Source organism: Aethalodelphis obliquidens, unplaced genomic scaffold, assembly GCF_003676395.1.
Source record: "Aethalodelphis obliquidens isolate GAN/ISIS:26980383/991018 unplaced genomic scaffold, ASM367639v1 scaffold19, whole genome shotgun sequence".
In the NCBI taxonomy this organism is placed as follows: domain Eukaryota; kingdom Metazoa; phylum Chordata; class Mammalia; order Artiodactyla; family Delphinidae; genus Aethalodelphis; species Aethalodelphis obliquidens.
In genome coordinates, this window is record NW_020837963.1 from 15,349,072 (window position 1) to 15,364,237 (window position 15,166).

General features: G+C 37.5%; 1 long non-coding RNA gene across 1 annotated transcript in view; it reads right to left on the bottom strand.

Annotated features, from left to right (window-relative positions):
• The window catches only part of LOC113626804 (uncharacterized), a 426,781-nt gene that overhangs the window by 30,859 nt on the left and 380,756 nt on the right, over positions 1 to 15,166 (bottom strand). Inside the window, exon 7 of the long non-coding RNA XR_003435285.1 lies at positions 9,320 to 9,388. This is a non-coding gene — a long non-coding RNA (uncharacterized LOC113626804). The remainder of the gene's footprint in view (positions 1 to 9,319; positions 9,389 to 15,166) is intronic.

Genomic DNA, 15,166 nt, shown 5'->3' on the forward strand with positions numbered 1-15,166 from the left:
GTAAATGCCCAGTAGTGGGATTGCTGGGTCATATGGTAGTTCTATTTTTAGTTTTTTAACAACCATACTGTTCTCCATAGTGGCTGTATCAATTTACATTCCCACCAACAGTGCAAGAGGGTTCCCTTTTCTCCACACCCTCTCCAGGATTTATTGTTTGTAGATTTTTTGATGATGGCCATTCTGACCAGTGTGAGATGATATCTCATTGTAGTCTTGATTTGCATTTCTCTAATGATTAATGAAGTTGAGAATTCTTTCATGTGTTTGTTGGCAATCTGTATGTCTTCTTTGGACAAATGTCTATTTAGGTTTTCTGCCCATTTTTGGATTGGGTTATTTGTTATCTTAATGTTGAGCAGCATGAGCTGCTTACAAATTTTGGAGATTAATCCTTTGTCAGTTGCTTCATTTGCAAATATTTTCTCCCATTCTGAGGGTTGTTTTTTTCATCTTGTTTATGGTTTCCTTTGCTGTGCAAAAGTTTTTAAGTTTCATTAGGTCCCATTTGTTTATTTTTGCTTTATTTCCATTTCTCTAGGAGGTGGGTCAAAAAGGATCTTGCTTGATTTATGTCATAGAGTGTTCTGCCTATATTTTCCTCTAAGAGATTGATGGTGTCTGGCCTTACATTTAGGTCTTTAATCCATTTTGAGTTTATTTTTGTGTATGGTGTTAGGGAGTGTTCTAATTTCATTCTTTTACGTGTAGCTGTCCAGTTTTCCCAGCACCACTTATTGAAGAGGCTGTCTTTTCTCCACTGTATTTTCTTGCCTCCTTTATCAAAGATAAGGTGACCATATGTGCGTGGGTTTATCTCTGGCCTTTCTATCCTGTTCCATGACCTATATTTCTGTTTCTGTGCCAGTACTACACTGTCTTGATTACTGTAGCTTTGTAGTATAGTCTGAAGTCAGGGAGCCTGATTCCTCCAGCTCCATTTTTCGTTCACAAGATTGCTTTGGCTATTCGGGGTCTTTTGTGTTTCCATACAAATTGTGAAATTTTTTGTTCTAGTTCTGTGAAAACTGCCTGTGGTAGTTTGATAGGGATTGTATTGAATCTGTAGATTGCTTTGGGTAGTAGAGTCATTTTCCCAATGTTGATTCTTCCAATCCAAGAACATGGTATATCTCTCCATCTATTTGTATCATCTTTAATTTCTTTCATCAGTGTCTTATAATTTTCTGCATACAGGTCTTTTGTCTCCTTAGGTAGGTTTATTCCTAGATATTTTATTCTTTCTGTTGCAGTGGTAAATGGGAGTGTTTTATTAATTTCACTTTCAGATTTTTCATCATTAGTGTATAGGAATGAAAGAGATTTCTGTGCATTAATTTTGTATCCTGCTACTTTACCAAATTCATTGATTGGCTCTAGCAGTTTTCTGGTAGATTCTCTATGTATAGTATCATGTCATCTGCAAAGAGTGACAGCTTTACTTCTTCTTTTCCAATTTGGATTTCTTTTGTTTCTTTTTCTTCTCTGATTGCTCTGGCTAAAACTTCCAAAACTATGTTGAATAAGAGTGGTGAGAGTGGGCAACTTTGTCTTATTCCTGATCTTAGTGGAAATGGTTTCAGTTTTTCACCATTGAGGATGATGTTGGCTGTGGGTTTGTCATATATGGCCTTTATTATGTTGAGCAAAGTTCTCTCTATGCCTACTTTCTACAGGGTTTTTATCATAAATGGGTGTTGAATTTTGTCAAAAGCTTTCTCTGCATCTATTGAGATGATCATATGGTTTTTCTCCTTCAATTTGTTAATATGGTGTATCATGTTGATTGATTTGATATACTGAAGAATCCCTGCATTCCTTGGATAAACTGTACTTGATCATAGTGTATGATCCTCTTAATGTGCTGTTGGATTCTGTTTGCTAGCATTTTGTTGAGGATTTTTGCACTTATGCTCACCAGTGATATTGGCCTGTAGTTTTCTTTCTTTGTGACATCTTTGTCTGGGTTGGTATCAGAGTGATGGTGGCCTCGTAGAATGAGTTTGGGAGTTTTCCTCTTTCTACTATATTTTGGAAGAATTTGAGAAGGATAGGTGTTAGCTCTTCTCTAAATGTTTGATAGAAGTTGCCTGTGAAGCCATCTGATCCTGAGCTTTTGTTTGTTGGAAGATTTTTAATCAGAGTCTCAATTTCAGTGCTTGTGATTGGTCTGTTCATAGTTTCTATTTCTTCCTGGTTCAGTCTCAGAAGGTTGTGCATTTCTAAGAATTTGTCCATTTTTTCCAGGTTGTCTATTTTATTGGCATACAGTTGCTTGTAGTAATCTCTCATGATCCTTTGTATTGCTGCAGTGTCAGTTGTTACTTCTCCTTTTTCATTTGTAATTCTATTGGGTCTTCTCCCTTTTTTCTTGATAAGTCTGGCTAATGGTTTATCAATTTTGTTTATCTTCTCAAAGAACCAGATTTTAGTTTTATTGATCTTTGCTATCGTTTCCTTTATTTCTTTTTCATTTATTTCTGATCTGATCTTTATGATTTCTTTCCTTCTGCTAACTTTGGGGGTTTTTGTTCTTCTTTCTCTAATTGCTTTAGGTGTAAGGTTAGGTTGTTTATTTGAGATGTTTCTTGTTTCTTAAGGTAGGTTTGTATAGCTATAAACTTCCCTCTTATAACTGCTTTTGCTACATCCCATAGGTTTTGGGTTGTTGTGTTTTCGTTGTCATTTGTTTCTAGGTATTTTTTGATTTCCTCTTTGATTTCTTCAGTGATCTCTTGGGTATTAAGCAGTGTATTGTTTAGCCTCCACGTGTTTGTATTTCTTACAGATTTTTTCCTATAATTGATATCTAGTCTCATAGCGTTGTGGTCGGAAAAGGTACTTGATAGGATTTCAATTTTTAAAAATTTACCGCGGCTTGATTTGTGACCCAAGATATGATCTATCCTGGAGAATGTTCCATGAGCACTTGAGAAGAATGTGTATACTGTTGTTTTTGGATGGAATGTCCTATAAATATCAATTAAGTCCATCTTGTTTAATGTATCATTTAAAGCTTGTGTTTCCTTATTTATTTTCATTTTGGATGGTCTGTCCACTGGTGACAGTGGGGTGTTAAAGTCCCCTACTATTATTGTGTTACTGTCGATTTCTCCTTTTATGGCTGTTAGTATTTGCCTTATGTATTGAGGTGCTCCTATGTTGGGTGCATAAACATTTACAATTGTTATATCTTCTTCTTGGATTGATCCCTTGATCATTATGTAGTGTCCTTCTTTGTCTCTTGTAATAGTCTTTGTTTTTTTTTTTTGCGGTTTGCGGGCCTCTCACTGTTGTGGCCTCTCCTGTTGCGGAACACAGGCTCCGGACACGCAGGCTCAGCGGCCATGGCTCACGGGCCCAGCCACTCCGCGGCATGTGGGATCTTCCCAGACCGGGGCATGAACCTGTGTCCCCTGCATTGGCAGGCGGACTCTCAACCACTGCGCCACCAGGGAAGCCTTAGTCTTTGTTTTAAAGTCTATTTTGTCTTATATGGGAATTGCTACTCCAGCTTTCTTTTGATTTCCATTTACATGGAATATCTTTTTCCATCCCCTCACTTTCAGTCTGTATGTGTCCCTAAGTCTGAAGTGGTTCTCTTGTAGACAGCATATATATGGGTCTTGTTTTTGTATCCATACAGCCAGTCTATGTCTTTTCATTGGAGCATTTAATCCATTTACATTTAAGGTAATTATTGATATGTATGTTCCTATTACCATTTTCTTAATTGTTTTGGGTTTATTATTGTAGGTCTTTTCCTTCTCTTGTGTTTCCTGCCTAGATAAGTTCCTTTTGCATTTGTTGTAAAGCTGGTTTTGTGGTGATAAATTCTCTTAGCTTTTGCTTGTCTGTAAAGGTTTTAATTTCTCCATCAAATCTGAATGAGATCCTTGCTGGGTAGAGTAATCTTGGTTGTAGGTTTTTCTCCTTCATCACTTTAAGTATGTCCTGCCACTCCCTTCTGGCATGCAGAGTTTCTGCTGAAAGATCAGCTGTTAACCTTATGGGGATTCCCTTATGTGTTATTCGTTGTTTTTCCCTTGCTGCTTTTAATATTTGTCTTTGTATTTAATTTTTGATAGTTTGATTAATATGTGTCTTGGTGTGTCTCTCCTTGGATTTATGCTGTATGGGACTCGCTGTGCTTCCTGGTCTTGAATAACTATTTCCTTTCCCATATTAGGGAAGTTTTCAACTATAATCTCTTCAAATATTTTCTCAGTCCCTTTCTTTTTCTCTTCTTCTTCTGGGACCCCTATAATTCGAATGTTGGTGTGTTTAATGTTGTCCCAGAGGTCTCTGAGACTGGCCTCAATTCTTTTCTTTCCTTTTTCTTTATTCTGCCCTGCAGTAGTTATTTCCACTATTTTATCTTCCAGGTCACTTATCCATTCTTCTGCCTCAGTTATTCTGCTATCGATTCCTTCTGGAGAGTTTTTAATTTCATTTATTGTGTTGTTCATCACTGTTTGTTTGCTCTTTAGTTCTTCTAGGTCCTTGTTAAACGTTTCTTGTATTTTCTCCATTCTATTTCCAAGATTTTGGATCATCTTTACTATCATTATTCTGAATTCTTTTTCAGGTAGACTGCCTATTTCCTCTTCATTTGTTAGGTCTGGTGGGTTTTTGCTTGCTCCTTCATCTGCTGTGTGTTTCTCTGTCTTCTCATTTTGCTTATCTTACTGTGTTTGGGGTCTCCTTTTCGCAGGCTGCAGGTTCGTAGTTCTTGTTGTTTTTGGTGTCTGTCCCCAGTGGCTAAGGTTGGTTCAATGGGTTCTGTAGACTTCCTGGTGGAGGGGATTAGTGCCTGTGTTCTGGTGGATGAGGCTGTATCTTGTCTTTCTGGTGGGCAGGTCCACATCTGGTGGTGTGTTCTGGGGTGTCTGTGGCCTTATTATGATTTTAGGCAGCCTCTGTGTTAATGGATGGGGTTTTGTTCCTGTCTTGCCTGTTGTTTGGCATAGGGTGTCCAGCACTGTAGCTTGCTGGTCCTTGAGTGGAGCTTATTCTTGGCGGTGAGATGGAGATCTCTGGGAGATTTTTGCCATTTGATATTACGTGGAGCTGGGTGGTCTCTTGTGGACCAGTGTCCTGAACTTGCCTCTCCCACCTGAGTGGCACAACCATGACGCCTGGCTGGAGCACCAAGAGCCTGTCCTCCACATGGCTCAGAATAAAAGGGAGGAAAAAAAGAAAGAAGAAGATAAAATAAAGTAAAATAGAATAAAATAAAGTTATTAAAATAAGAAATAAAAAATAATTATTAAGAAAAAAAATTTTAAGTAAAAAAAAAAAGGACAGATAGAACCCTAGGACAAATGGTAAAAGCAAAGCTATACAGACAAAATCACACACAGAAGCATACACATACACACTCACAAAAAGAGAAAAAGGGAAAGAACTCTATATATCATTGCTCCTCAATTTGGGATGATTCGTTGTCTATTCAGGTATTCCACAGATGCAGGGTACATCAAGTTGATTGTGGAGCTTTAATCCGTTGCTCCTGAGGCTGCTGGGAGAGACTTCCCTTTCTCTTCTTTGTTCGCACAGCTCCCGGGGTTCAGCTTTGGATTTGGCCCCGCCTCTGTGTGTAGGTCGCCTGAGGGCATCTGTTCTTCGCTCAGACAGGATGGGGTTAGAGGAGCAGCTGTTTCGGGGGCCCTGGCTCACTCAGGCCAGGGGGAAGGAGGGGTACGGATGCGGGGCTGCAAAGGCCAGTGTGACGTTGCACCAGCCTGAGGTGTGCCGTGCATTCTCCCGGGGAAGTTGTCCCTGGGTCCTGGGACCCTGGCAGTGGCGGGCTGCACAGGCTCCCGGGAGGGGAGGTGTGGATAGTGACCTGTGCTCGCACACAGGCTTCTTGGTGGCGGCAGCAGCAGCCTTAGCATCTCATGCCCGTCTCTGGGGTCCGCACTGTTAGCCGCGGCTCGCACCCGTCTCTGGAACTCCTTTAAGCAGCGCTCTTAATCCCCTCTCCTCGCGCACCAGGAAACAAAAAGGGAAGAAAAAGTCTCTTGCCTCTTCGGCAGGTCCAGGCTTTTTCCCGGACTCCCTCCCGGCTAGCCGTGGCGCACTAACCCCCCGCAGGCTGTGTTCATGCCGCCAACCCCAGTCCTCTCCCTGCACTCTACCAAAGCCCAAGCCTCAGCTCCCAGCCCCGCCTGCCCTGGCGGGTGAGCAGACAAGCCTCTCGGGCTGGTGAGTACTGGTCGGCACCGACCCTCTGTGCGGGAATCTGTCCGCTTTGCCCTCTGCACCCCTGTGGCTGCGCTCTCCTCTGTGGCTCCGAAGCTTTCCCCCTCCACCACCTGCAGTCTCTGCCCACGAAGGGGCTTCCTAGTGTGTGGAAACCTTTCCTCCTTCACAGCTCCCTCCCACTGGTGCGGGTACCGTACCTATGCTTTGTCTCTGTTTTTTCTTTTTTCCTACCGAGGTACGTGGGGAGTTTCTTGCCTTTTGGGAGGTCTGAGGTCTTCTGCAAGCGTTCAGGAGGTGTTCTGTAGGAGCTGTTCTACATGTAGATGTATTTCTGATGCATTTGTGGGGAGGAAGGTGATCTCCGCGTCTTACTCTTACGCCATCTTGAAGCTCTCCCTCTATACAGCAGGTTCTTACTAGTTATCCATTTTATACATATTAGTGTATATATGTCAATCTCTGGTTGACTTTTAATTAGCATATTCCAAGAAGGGAATATAATCCAACTAGGGATATAAGCATATTTATTTTCTGCTTTCTATGCCACAGCATCAAGTATAACATGGATGCTGTTTGTATTAATATATATTCCTAGCAATAGCTTTGAGATCTGTCACTCTTAATGATTCCTGTTTTAAAATAACCAATGCCCATTGATTTAGGCAGAAAAATTATTGGGATGGATTTAGCACTTGCTTGCTATGAGTTATAGTCAATATCTGACCTATTGAACAGACATTCATACTATTGCATTTTAGGCATACCCACCAAAGTACAAAGTATGCAGAAAGATACAGTGGATGCATATATCAGAAGTGGCTTGCAGACCACCTATCCTTGTGGGTTATTTTCTGGTGGATTTCCAGAGGGGGTTGGAGGGAAATTGCACACAGTGGTGTGCGTGTCTTGTAAACTATGTGTAGCAGAAGCTGTGGTATCTGAAATATTATCATGGAAATGTCTGGAATTTATAAGAAAATTCCCAAGATACTAAAAGCATTGGATATAAAGGAATTTCTGGATTCCCATGGACAACCATAGAGCTAATGACAGTAAAGGTAGGATATGGCTAAATTTGAAAATTCAGCAGACATGAATCTTAAAACTTATGGTGTGATATAATCTATTTCCTATTTCTCAACAAGTATTAGATTTTATCAATTATTCTGAAATTACCCCGTGTTCAGATGAATTCAGATCCAGAAAGCAGAGATACCATACCTTAAGAACTTTCAGAAACTACTCACGTAGAGTTATCCCTGTTCTAGGATATATTTATTTAATACTGACCTAACTTCAGACTTTTAGATTTAGCCTTTTGTCTTGTATCTCACGATTGCAATGTATTCTATGGCCTTGTAACTAACTAATATTCTTGGCTTGTCCCTATTTTCTGTTGTGAACCCTGCCTATTTTACACAGCTTCTCCTTGTTACGGCCTGTCTGATGCCCACATGAACCTGATTTTACAACTTCCCATGATTTTGTACAGGGAAGAGGAGAAAACATACTTTCCTTCTTCAAGTAAAGCACCTAAAGGTGATTCCAGAGCAATGAGCATATTTCAAAGACCATACCTTCATTTCCAGAGCTCCTATGATTTTTCTTTTTTCTTGAGAGAAGTGTAATTGGGGAGAAAAATTAATCTTTAGCATGTCACCTTGTCTCCTAAGATTCATGTCACTCATCTGTATAAAGGTGATCTTGATTTAAATTCTCTAAGTTATACAAATCTATAAAATCTCTATTTAACTATATTAGTAGTTCAATCAAATTTCATTGTGAAGTGGTTCTTCAGGCCTATGGTTGTAGGTGGTTTGGTATCTGTGAAGCACTTAGGTAACTGGTTGATAAATATTTGAGTTTGACTTGAATATTAATGCATCATATTCTCAAATATTTAAGAATATTGAATTTGGTTATTTTTGGATGAATTTCACTCTGTACATCCCAAAAGTGATCTATCCCTGGTTTTACCCTTTTAAAAATGATTCTTTCTTTTAAAAAAAAATCACAAAAATATGGGGGGATTAATCAAACACCAGTCTTTGGAGTTAGGCAACCTTGCTTTAATACCTGATTACACCACTTAGTGACTCTGAACTTTGGCAAGTCGCTCAATTTTTCTAAGGATACTTCCCCAGTATCATCAGGGGGTGCACATTAAAACCACAATGAGATACCACCTCATATCTGTTAGGATAGCTAATATTTAATAAACAAAATAATGACGTGTTGGAGAGGATGTGGAGAGAAGGGAATCCTGGTACACTAATGATGGAAATGTCAATTGGTACATCCATTATTAAAAACAGTGTGAAGTTTCCTCAGAAAGTTAAAAGTCTAACTACCAAATGATCCAGCAATCCCACTTCTGGGTATTTATGCAAAGGACTGAAATCAGCACCTCCAAGAGACACCTGCCCTCCATGTTCATTGCATCATTATTCACAACAGCCAAGATAGGAATACAACCTAAATATACATCGGCAGACTAATGAATAAAGAAAATATGGTATACACATTCAATAGAATATTATTCAGTCTTAAAAAAGAAAATCCTTCCATTTGCTATACATGGATGAACCTGGAGGATATTATGCTAAATAAAATAAGCCAGACATAGAAAGATAAATACCTTATTATCTCAAACTCATAGAAACAGGGAATAGAATGGTGATTTCCAGGGGCTGGGGGTAGGGGGCAGTATGAAGATGATGGTCAAGGGCACAAAGTTTCAGTTATGTAAGATACATTCTGACATCGACTATACAGCTTAGTGTCGATATTGTCCTTAAAATTTGTTAAGAGGGTAGATTTTATGTTGAGTATTCTTACCACAAAAATAATTAAAAAATTATAAATCAAGCTTACAAACCCTTAAGTAAAATATATTTGTTGATTGAATATTTATTGATTCAAGTCATTTCTTGCAGTCTGCATGACTTTTAAAATATTTTGTTAATAAAAACAAAAAATAACTGGATGCTAGAAAAGGGAAATTTCCACTGTGCATAGTAGCTTTTTTTGACAATTTCATGTACCCAGATGTCACTGAAGACCAACAGCTATTATAAGACATTGTGAAATATTAGACAAAAACATTGCCCACCTTTTGGCTGGCATCTATGTCCCTTGGAGCTCTTTGGTTGTGAGTTTTGAAGTCTTTATTAACATTTCCCTGTAAGTAAGAGATTAAGAGTAAGAGATTAAATAAGATGTATAGAAGAGCAAAATGGTTTTTAATCCAACAATTGGCCCCAAGAGATTGTATTTAAACCTACTTAGAAACAATGAATTTTTTAGCCTCTTTAGAAAAAATACTCCATGGTTTGCTTAGTCATTGATTAAGGCAATTTTGTTTGTCATATATAGCAGACTTTAGGTTGCATAAACACACACTTATACACATATGTATACATGCACATACATATTTCTACTGTATTATCAGATTATGTAAGTTATTAATTAGATGGATAGAGAAAATATCCAAGTCCCAGGTTTTATCCAAGAATAGATGTTATCGGTATTATTGGGCTGCTGACTTCTGCACTCTCTCAGTTGTCCATCTCTCTAGACACAGAGAGTCCCCAATTCCATCACGCTAGTTCTCTGCTGAACTCAATATGTGATAATCATCCTGTGTAGACTCATCTTCTCCCATCTGGGTCTCAATGAAATTTGATAATTGTGTTACTGTTTTGGGGGAGAGAAAGCCATTTCACAGCACCGTGTGAAAGAGAGCAGTGCATTAACACTTTTGGAGGCTTATGCGTTTGTGGATGAGTTCACTTAAAGAATACAGGGAGAATATATATGTCTGTATGTATGTGTGTGTCTACATATGCTGTCCAGTACGGTAGCCATTAGCCACACGAGGTTATTGAGCTCTTGAAATGTGGCGAGACTGAAATTTTTTGTTTTACTTAATTTTAATTTAAACAGCCACCTATGGCTAGTTTCTAAGATGTCAGACAGGACAACTATAGAATTTTTTGAGCTAGATAAACTGGTCTCAGTTTCTTATTATTAGCAATCCTTTTTCTTTTAAGTTTTAGGCCCCAATTTACTATGCATTTATGCTTATATTATTTATTTATTAAGATATAATTGACATATAAATTAGTTTCTGGTGTACAACATAATGATGAGATATTTGTATATATTTCAAAATGATCACCACAATATAAAATACTAAATAAGTCCTGGGGATGTAATGCACAGCACGATGACTATGATTAATAATTCTGTATTGCACATTTGAAAGTTGCTAAGAGAGTAGATCTTAAAAGCGCTCATCAATATTAGCAATCTTTAAACCTCAGCTGATGACTAATTAAGAGTTATTTTAGATGCAATTCAAGCATCAAATGAATAATTGTACTGGGTGACTGAATTCTGCTTCATAGTTAAAATCCTGAAATTCTTTTGCTCAGATTATGAAATGGGCACAGAATTTAAATCAGACAAACCTGGTTTGAATTCCAGCTTTGTAGCTTAGTAGCTGGGTGTCATATCTACAGGTGAGTCACTAACGATTGTAACCCTCAGCTTCTTTGGTCAAACAAGGCCAGTAATTCCAATCTCATAGGACTGCTGTGAGGATTAAAGAAAATAATATGTATGAAGTCCCTAATGCAGTGCCTGGCTCATGAAATTGATTTTCTACAAATGTTATGTCACCTCTCTATGTAGTTATACAACATGCAACTGAGTCATGTTTAATTCTCCTTTTCACCTCTTTAGTATTGAGGATGGAAAAATAAAAAAATATAGAAACCTGTTAAATTAGTTTTACTTCTCCAACTGTGACTTTTAATTTGATCATGAACTATCCAGGTATATCCTAAGATTGGGGGAACCAGGAGATAGAGAATAAGGATTTACAGTTACAGAGTACAGATTTGAATCTTGCAAATACATCCACTGCCACTAGCAATAATGCTACTGTCAACTCCGGAATGTGCTTGTCATTGCGTCTTTGAAGACTTGTGCATGTGCTGATGTGGATACAGAAGTCCTTCCTCCATTTGGGTTCCTCTCCGGTAGGAATATATCAGGTTTAGTGGAGGCAAATTGATTTTCAGGAAGAAAGATATTTCTTGAGCAAAATTCTGAGTAAGGAACACTGAAAGGAGACTGTTTTCTGTTACCTAATAAATTTAGTGCTCTAAGTATGCCAATACCCAACATGAGACTTGAACACAAATTTCCGGCTTATGTATATTTTCCACTTATTCTTGTTTTTTTTTTTTTTTTTGCGGTACGCGGGCCTCCCACTGTTGTGGCCTCTCCCGTTGCGGAGCACAGGCTCCGTACGCGCAGTCAGTGGCCATGGCTCACAGGCCCAGCCACTCCGCGGCATGTGGGATCTTCCCGGACCGGGGCACGAACCTGTGTCCCCTGCATCGGCAGGCGGACTCTCAACCACTGTGCCACCAGGGAAGCCCCTCCACTTACTCTTGATACTAAATTCTAGTCCACAGATCTACACCCTAAATGTGCTTAAAAGAAAACAGTTCAGAAATTTTAGTCTAAGTGATATATTCCTGTGTTCCCTGAAAAACCTGAATTTCCTTGTAGTTGAAAATCAGAAGTATAAAATATAATTTTGTTTTATAGTATCTAGTTATATACTGCTTTTCTTGGAAAGGACTGTTAGTTCTATATTTCTTTGGATAACTCCAAAACCTAAGTGCTAACTCCTCGCACGGGACTCTCTTTGAAACCATTTGGCATAAAACAGATTTGTTCAATGAATCTCATAGACTCACAAGACATTTGACTAGGTCAACAAAAAAATAATATTTTTATGCTGGAGGAACGGTGCTTTTCATCACTGGGTCTAGACTTATTTTACCAGTAAAGATGTATTAGTAGTTAGTGGCTATTTACAGAAGCAGACCTTCATTGACATTTGCAAAGGTGTGTCTAAGCAGACAGTTCCAGTTGACTTCAAAATGCAATGTGGCCCCATGGTGAATTGCTGAATGATAAACCTCACCTCCTCCACCAAGGTGACTTTTATGTAAACATCCTGGACTTCTTCTGAGGAGGCCTGACCTGCAGGGAACCTGCCTGTCTAATTCCGACGCTTTGCAAAATTACATAATGCAAAGCCCCTTGCTTATTTTAAAAACAGTGAGTATAATTAGTCTTGAAAATCAATGTTTCCACTCATCAGGATGACAAAATAACTTGTTAAGAAGCGTGCTTAATTTACATATCCAAGAGTCCACAAAAGCTTTAGCTACCATTTGTTTGATTATATCCTTTTAGGAGAAAAAAAATACAGTTGATTGGCCGGCTGCCACTCTCTAAAATATAAGAGGTAATTAGAACCATACTGTTGTCATGTTTTCATAGCAAAATACAATCTGCTTTCAGAGAGAATATGCCATTATCTTATCTGTAGCTCCTTTACTCATAATTATTAAGATATTTATGCTTATGGATGAAATTAATAAAATATGAATAAATTGAAAATGGACTTCATATATAATATCTTGTGAATAACAACAAAAATTTTGGAAATTAGAAATATTATGTATACATATGTATATATGTAAAAATACTTTTTTGTGTAATAAAGGACAAAAATAATGTGCAATAATAAAATGGTTTTTTTTTAACATAATTAATGCCAGTGACAAATCCTTAACTATTTTTTTAAGTGATATGAAACAACAGTAATTTAAAGAATTTTACTTATATTGGAATTGTACCATTATTACAATTTTTTTTTTTTTTTTGCGGTATGCGGGCCTCTCACTGCCGCGGCCTCTCCCGTTGCGGAGCACAGGCTCCGGACGCACAGGCTCAGCGGCCATGGCTCATGGGCCCAGCCGCTCCGCGGCACGCGGGATCCTCCTGGACCGGGGCATGAACCCGTGTCCCCTACATCGGCAGGCGGACTCCCAACCACTGCGCCACCAGGGAAGCCCCCACTATTACAATATTTTGATGCCCAAGAGCAAAAACCTACCAAACTTATGAGAAAGTATGAAAAATCTAAAGGAAGGAATGAACTTTTGTGTCTATTACTTCTGTATTTCTACATTCATCTTTGGATGTGGGTTACTATTTTCTTTTTTCATTTTAAAATAAAGCTCCTATGGCATTTGTTTATTCCTCTAAGAAACAAAGTAATATTATTCCCCTAAGAAACAAAGTAATATTAATCTGTTTAGTTTTCAATCATCATGTTCAGTTCACTCAAATCTTTTGTGGATAGTAATTCTTCTTCAATCATCTAATTCGCCAAACCAAAAATGTTGCATGCCTTTAAAATTTTCCCAGTAATAAATATATTTGTCAAGGAACTGGAATATTTGAAATCATTGACACCAGTGCATTCTTTCCCAGTTGACAGATCTACCTGGGAAGAAGTTCATTACAAGAAATTAGTTTTAGTTGCATGATCTTGGAATCAAGGACGATAATTTTTTGGCATCTGGATAAAATAGCATCAGAATATGGTGCTATTTATAATGGAAACTATGAATTTAATTACGTTTAAGATCAATAAATACTTGTTGAATAGATGCTGTGAGCTGGCCTCCTGTGTTCCAGACACTATTCTAAGGGCTGAAAAAAACCAGTGATGAATAAGACCTAAATGGTCACTTCCCTTACAAAGCCTACATTTTAATAAGGAAAAGAGAAGACGAAAAATTTATAAATAATTTACTATAGGGGGAGTACAGTACTTGAAAATATCTAGTAGAGGGAGCTGGGCTTTTCCAGAGGCCCTTTAAATTTTCTCTGAGGATATTAAATATAAGCCAAAGCCTGAAGGATTGTAGGAGTTTAAGAAAGATACTTATTTTACTTTTGCTTTTTCTTGGTTTAGTTGGTTTTTTTTAATGTTTTATAGCAAATGTTGCATTATTTTATGTTTAGTTTAAATTACTATTTAGCCTACTCAATAATACTAGTAGCTTAATAATACTTTTGGATTATTTGAATTCACTAAACATGATAAAAATGAATTTAGTATCTGAAGTTTGGAGAATGCATAAATCTTTCTAAATAGAATGTGTATAGCACAATGTTCTCACATCTTACAAGTACATGAAGAAAAAGGAAAGGGAACCAAATGATTTAAGAAGTAATTATTCTACAGTAAGCCTTTCCTAGGAATTATAGCATCAGGATAAAATAGCAAAATGACAAATGTTATTATTTTTATAAATGTACATATCATACATTTATATATAAATTATGTGGATTATAATTTATATATTATAAATGTATAATATCATAAGCACAAATATTATTTCTATTTTACAGAAACTTTCCATAGATCATATAGATGGGAATTGGAATAAACAAGCTCAGGGAAATGAGGACCAATTTTCCATTTCCAATTAATAAGTCAATGATATCATATATGTGGAATTTTCCCTACATGCATGGCTCTATATTGTTTTATAAAAAATTAAAAATAAGTTACAAATCCATTTTTCTATATATTCTACTTATGATTACCCTTATATTACAATTAGGTTAATTCATTTTATCAACAATTAGATTGTGCCTATTTTGTGGTAGGCCTTGATACACCAAGAATCTAAACCCTAATACAGTCCACAGAGACCTCAAAAGAGTCAGACACATACTGATTATACACATAGTTCAGGAATGAGCAAAAACGCTGGCTTTTGTAATCTCATTTGATCCTGAGAGAAAACAAGGTAAACAAGAGAGATATTTTTAATCACATTAATTTTTAAAGGGAAGCTGAAATGACTTCCCTATTACCGTGCATTTTGTAAATCATAGATGTGGCTTATTGCAGCCACAGATTAGAGGGACTCACAAAGCTGAATAAAAATCACTTGAATTAGGTCCAAAAATCAAAATAAAATCTAGAATTTGTAGTTGAAGTTTTTAATCTAGATAACGGCCCCTCATGTAGCTTCTCCCAATTCCCCACTATAAAAACAATTAAAAAAAG